The following is a 7,101-nucleotide window of genomic DNA, read 5'->3' on the forward strand; positions in this document are numbered from 1 at the left end:
TTAGTTGACATTTTCATTTTTGAACTAATACACATAAAAACCTAGTATTATAGAGTCATTGAAATTCATAATTCAGAAAGGAAATGATAAGAAGAGCCTATCAATTTTATTATGATAACCTAAGGATCTATTCATACAATGAAATGATGCCTCTGTCTTTGTCAAAATTATGCCTTAAAAGTTATCACAATAGACCTTTGTCCTTGGTAATGTTCTATTTTAGGTCTAATTTCATACTCAGCCTAATTGATATTTTGTCTAAATGTCATCATATTATGATCAAATGCTCTGTGTCATAACCTTTTCCATTGCATCACTGACTGTGTCGTAACCTTTTCCATTGCATTGATCATTGTGTCGTAACCAATACTTTGTTTCAAATTAAAAGAGGACAATAAAAAAGGATGATATAAGGTTGAGCCCTGAAGTTAAAACATTACAACCGGTCGACACTTTGCAATTTCTGAAGCCTCTCGACACCATGTTATTATTATGCTATTGTTTACATCATTATGATTATCGTCCAAACCTAGCCATTGTGTGCACCTGTTGACCAACCGGATGAAGAGGAGATTGAAGCCATAACCATAGCAAAGGATCATAATTTTTATGTGAGAGGTAAGCCCATAAATATTCCAGCAGTCTCGGTCAAAATTGATGATGCCCATATCCTAGCTAATGAAACGTCGGGAATCAAATGCATAATTAGATCCTTACCCGTGTACATATCCTATTATTCACATTCATATAAGCATATAATTGACCATTGTGTCTTGCATTCGAGACTGGCCTATACGTCACAGTGAAGCGAAGAAATTGTGAATATAGAACTCAAAGAGGAAGACGTCAATGATGTGTAAGGTGAGACAAAGTTCATATTTTTCAACAGTCATATGTATTATTTTGACAGTGGAAAGGTTAATAAGAGGAATGACATGAAGCAGGGAGAGCAGAAAAAATACCAACACACAGGACCACATCTTCTTCAATTTCCATCATAGAGGAACATATAAGTCTATTTCACAGTAACCCTAGTCATGATTTTTAAAGAAAAAAAAGCAAAAACCAGAGAAGTAAAAAATTGTTTTCCTATTCCTTTTTAATAGAGAAGAAAAAAAATTTAGAATAAAGGGTTATTAAAAAGGAAAAGGCTTAACCATGGTATCTAGGGTTGAACCAGAGAAATTTTACACCACTATAGTACATAGAGATTGCTTAGAGCTCCTAGAAATAATCCATCGGACCTCATTTTTTATCAACATTAGTGGGTATAATGAGAACGTATGTATGGAGTTTGCAGCTTCATTTGATGGATAAAAATATACTGTAGGAAACTTTACCTTCAAATTTTCAGAAGGTATCTTCCTCAAGTAGGAGAGAGGTACCTTAAAACAAAGAAATGGAAAGATAAGTCATGGGCATCATTCATCCATATATCTAGAGTGTCAGCAGTCAATTGGAAAAAAAGAATCTCTAGAAGTTGGCTAATGCATCCTTGGGATGAGATGGTATATATCATTTAAAAATTTATCACATGTGAAGGAAGGTTTAATATAGTCTACTTATATCATGTCAAACTCTTACAACACTTGAAAGGTGACTACAAAATCAATATGCCTTACTACATGTTGCAAAGTCTCACTAAGATGGCCAAAGGAGTGCAAAAACAAAACAGTAATCTAGAAAAGAGTCTTTATCATCATGGGTTAATAAAAATAATCATTATGCATGAGCTTCAAAAACATAACTTTGTATGGAAACAATTCATAATAAGTAATGATTTTGAGGAGAGGAAACATGATTAAAAAGAGGAACATATTTTCTCCCAAGTGATGATGAAGAAGAGGAAAGCCTTCCAAGGGAAACCAACTCAAAAACTCCCTTGGAGAAAAGAAAAATAAGAAGTATGGTAAGGGAAGAGGAGAAATTACAAGAAAAAGATAAGAGCTTCTATACTTGTGAAAATAAATCCAGGGAACACCCACATGCTCAGAAAGGACAAACTCTAGAGGAGAATGATGAAGCACAACAATATCAATATGACTATTTGAAAGCTTTGGAAGAACATGAAGAAAGAGAAAGAAAAGATGAGGAGATGGAAAATGAGATGCCAATGAATGAACAAGAACCCATAATTCTAGAAAAGTTAAAAGAGAAAACTACTTCAAAGAAGGATAACAAAATTAAGAAACTAAAAAGGACCGTAAAGGAAATGGAGGTTCTTGAAAGACACTTGAAAAAGGAAAATAAACAGTTGAAAATACAAAGCCAAAGAATTCAAAGGGAAAATGAAAAATTAAAAAAGAGAAATCAGAGGTTGAAAGTGAGAGAAATTCTAATCTCTAAACAGGCATATAAATGGTATCACCAAAAGAAGGCATTGAAAACAAAGTACCAAAGGTTGAAGGTTCTTCATATGGCCCAGACCAATGTAGAAATATTTTTGCAAGCAACAAAGGAAGCAAAAGAAGCAAAGGAATAGTGACAGGGACATTTTTGTGCATGAGGACATGCAATGACTTCCTCTTGGGGGAATGTTGGGTATCACTTTTTGGTATTTTATTTTGACCACATAAGCCATTTTTTCCTTCATTTCCTTTTTCCAGTCCCATATTCATCCATAAAATCCTTGAAATAAATCAAATTAGGTACAATTATCATTTAATTTGAATGATTTAAATTTTGATAATTTTTTGCTTTAAAATTAAAATTTTAGCAATAATTAGAGGATGTTGCAACTTTCCGTAATAACTCCATGGTTTTCATATATGCAGGACAACTAGGAGAAATACAAAAGTTGTTGGATAATCCTCATTATACAAGGATAGGGAAACTCCTATTTTTCTCCTGAAAAGGTTCAGGGAGGTGCCCGGTCAATGCTAGTCAAACTAGGCCACTTATGCAAAAAATCCCTGGTTTTGAGCAAAAAAATTAGGGTAGTTTTGGATTTTGAGGGATTTCTCCCAAATTTTAGTGATAATAAGGATGAATTTTAGCTTTCATCTAAGATTTTTATAAATATATTTATCATTTTTAGTCATTTGGTTACAAAAACACTTGTATAAATATGTACGATTTGAGGTAGAAAGACATATTATGTCATGTTATGTTTGATGAACTATTGCTACCTGGTTGAATTCAATTGATTCAGAGTTTCTCATGTCTTCATTGTGCTTAATGGATGATGCTTAGCCTGTTCTTCAAGTTCTTTTAGCTCGTTTTCAACTTAAGTGTGCAAGCAAAGCATGGAGGGCCCCATTGCCAAGCTTGTGCACTTGTTTTTAATTGTATGGTATGATATTTTAGTTTGCTGCAATTTCATTGTGTTAATTTATTATGCATTTCAATATTATTTGACAATATTGGTTGTTGTTATGCTTGACAAGAAGTATTATGAAGTGACCTCCTGTAAAGGAGCTTGATATTCCTTTCATTCTCAATGGTTAAAATTGTCAAAATTGCTCATTTTGGTCAAATTGCTTATGTGTGATTGGATTGTTTAAATTTGGTTAATTAATTATTTGATTGATAGTAATTGATGGTCTAAAAGTGTTGATTTCATCAATGGAAGATTTTTGAGTCCATCTCTTGTAAGGGAGATTGAAGTTTGCTTGGTAACAATATTTAAAATTTCAAACTAGTTAAAGTGTTATTTTTTCAGAATTAGTCTCTAAAACATATCTTTTGGTGTGCTTCTAAGTTCACGAAATTATGGTTTGATAATAAAATTTATTCTCTAATTTACACCCTCAAATTGGACTGACACAAGGTATTTATATCCCACTCACTTCACCAACATGAATACTTTGCAAAAATTAAGTTCTAGTCTCTTTCTCAACTCTGTTTTAGAGGTTGTTAGGTATTTGTTCTTTTCCCTATTCAAGGATCTCTATACTTCTTAAGGCCACACAACTTGTATATGCAACCTATGTTGGGTACTGGTTGGTTTTCTTTTCACTTACATAACCTACACACAAGATATTGAAATATTAAGCAATGGGAAATAAACATTAGTTTTGAATATTCCAATAAATTTTAGGTGTTTAGCTCCATTTTTGAATGGATATAAATCCTGCAACATGTTAGTCAAATTCCCATTATTTTCTAGTGTAACTCTCACCCAATTACTAGTTGATAATGCAATCACAATTGAGGCAATAAAGAAATAGTAAAGTTTCTCAATACTTTTCCACTAAGAATTTTGTCTCTCAATTCTTTTGATGGTTGTAAGGCTTATCCAATGCCTTATTTTCTTTTTATTAGTATGTTAAGGTGTTTTTAATACTAATTCCACAAAAATTACAATTGCAAAACATTTATATTCCATGCTTCCTATAGTCAAATGAAAAAAATTCAAAACATTCTTAATGTTAATTATCATTAAATGAATAGTGAATATCTTCCATTCCTTGCCCATGACTATGTTGAGTGAATATTTTCTATTCCTATGCCTTTGAATGCTTTTAGGAAGCAAGTTACAAACCCATCATAAAATGAAAATATTTACAGAGATTAAAGAATCATTGATTCATTAGATTCATAATGTTGGATTATACCTAGAGTCATCCCTTTTTGATGATTCCATAGCTAAGAGTTTGTTTTATTTATTGATTTTTAAAACTAGGGTTTTCTCAATGATATGCAATGCAGTTTTATATTTAGGCTCAAATTTTGAAAATTATTACCTATTCATGTGTGGGCAATATTTTCACATTAACCTTGTCCAGACACTTATATGAGCTTACAACACACGTTTTTTCTACTTGGTTTAGTTTTTATGCCTTTGAGTCAAATTTTCCATGTGTCCAAAATTGTTATAGGAAGTGAGTTTTGAATCACCATAAAACAAAAATTGGGACTCATATCAACAAACTCTCAACTCTATTGGAATCATGATATTAGATTATAAGTAAGGGAACCCCTCTCCCGTGATCCAATAGACTTGGAACTTGTTTTATTCAATTATTTTGGAATAGGGTTTTGCTTAGTAAGAAGTAATGCAATTTTTCTACTATTATTACATAATGTTATCATATAGGGTATGACTTATTAGGGTGAGCTTACTGCTAGTTTCAACATTGAAAGCAAGTAGTAAAAGCTAATAATGGAGAATAACACCTTGTTCTTACTTATGTGTAATAAGGAATTGTAATCATAGAAGATCTATTGTAATTAGTGACGAGTAGTATCATAGTCTAATCACGAGAATCAAATTTTGAAAATTTTGACCTAGATGAACATGAATAATGTGCTCAAAGTAGCCTTACCCAAACATACTTACAAAGACTTACCACAATCAATTTTTTCTTTGAATTAGATTTTGCAAAAGCTTACTCACAATTAATTTAATTTAAATTATTTTTCTAATAATTATTAATACTACACATTAAACATCTGATTTAACATTCTCTTTTACATATTTTCTTACACCACCAAAACTCAACGCAAAACAAAAGCAATATCAATATATTATAAATGTATTATACACTATTACGTTTACTGATTAACACACATATATGTGCTCTATTTCATGTCATTGAAACGACAACGGCCACGCAAGAAAAACTCATATAAACTCTGCAAATACATGTATGAGGCCACTCACTCAATTGAAACTGCAATGACAGCAAAAAGGTGCGCCGTTACCATGTCTCTAAAAACCTTGACCTGATAAAAATATTAAATTCATATGACAAACTCTGCTAAAAATATGTGGAGACATTAAAATTTGCAACTGCCTAGCAACTCTCTATTGCCATCATCAACTCTTACCAATATTCAACAATATGAGTGTTTACAACAGCTAAATTTTATGAAACACCTATTACTAATCGAGTCCAATCATTACTAATTTTATGCATGTGGGCATAAAAGCTTTTACTAGAGCTTAATTGAGTTTGTGCTGCTTTTCTCATCCGCAAGTTTCTTGCAAACTCTGCACAGGTTTTCTAGGCACCAAATTTGTTGTATTAACATATTCTGTTCAGATACACATGGAAAATAACACACAATCAATTCCCCAATGTTTACAGTAAATTCATATAAGATATAAATTAAATTTAAAATGAAACAATTATCGAGACTTTACAATCTTACTGGTACTTACTGTTTACAATCTTACTGGCTAGTTTGGGTATTTGAAATCTCAATATCAATCTCTGTATGAACTTTTGGATTTATAATAAATAGCGACGATTTATATTGATTTGTTCACTGCACCGGAAATATGCGACGGCAGCAAGAAAATACGCAACGATATTACCAGCAATGAACATCAAATTTACTGTGTTTTTGTTGTATGGATTACCAGACGTGATGCAAGGAGAAATCGATGAGCTTTGAACTATACTTTCGCTATATATTGCATCGAACTTCAGACTTCTCTCTACACAAACTATGGAATTCGGCAGATAAACCAACAGTATAATAAGTAAGTGTATTTTATTGTGAAACATCGACACGAAATGGTCTCTTCCGAAATGGTGCGCTTCCATCCGTGGACCAGATCGCGTGGCTGTGGAAGCGTCACGTGGCTTCCATCCGTGGACCAGATCACGCGGTTGTGGAGGCGCCATATGGCCCTCATCCGTGGTTTAGATCGCACGGCTAAGCAGGTGCCACGTGGCAACCATACGTGGACCATATCGGGTGGCTGTGACTGCGCCACGTGGCGCTCATCCGTTGTCCAGGTCGGCGGCTATGACTGTGTCACGTGGGGGCCATCCATTCACGGAATCAGTGGCTGTGGAGGCACCACGTGGCTTCCATCCGCGGATCCAATCGTGCGGTTGTAGAGGCACCACGTGGCTTCCATCCGCGGATCAAATCGTGCGGTTGTAGAAGCGCCATTTGGCGGCCATCCGTGGACCAGATCGGGCGGCTATTTCAGCGCCACTTGGCGGCCATCCGTGGACCAGATCGGGCGGCTATTTCAGCGCCACTTGGCGGCCATCCGTGGACCAGATCGGGCGGCTATTCTGCACCACTTGGCGGCCATCCGTGATCGGGCGGCTATTTCTGCGCCACGTGGCGCCCATCAGTTGACCAGATCGGGCGGCTATGACTGCACCACGTGGCGCTCATCAGTTGACCAGATCGGGC

Source organism: Pinus tabuliformis, chromosome 1_1, assembly GCF_031772625.1.
Source record: "Pinus tabuliformis cultivar Carrire ecotype Pingquan chromosome 1_1, CPIR1, whole genome shotgun sequence".
NCBI classification, from domain to species: Eukaryota; Viridiplantae; Streptophyta; class Pinopsida; order Pinales; family Pinaceae; genus Pinus; species Pinus tabuliformis.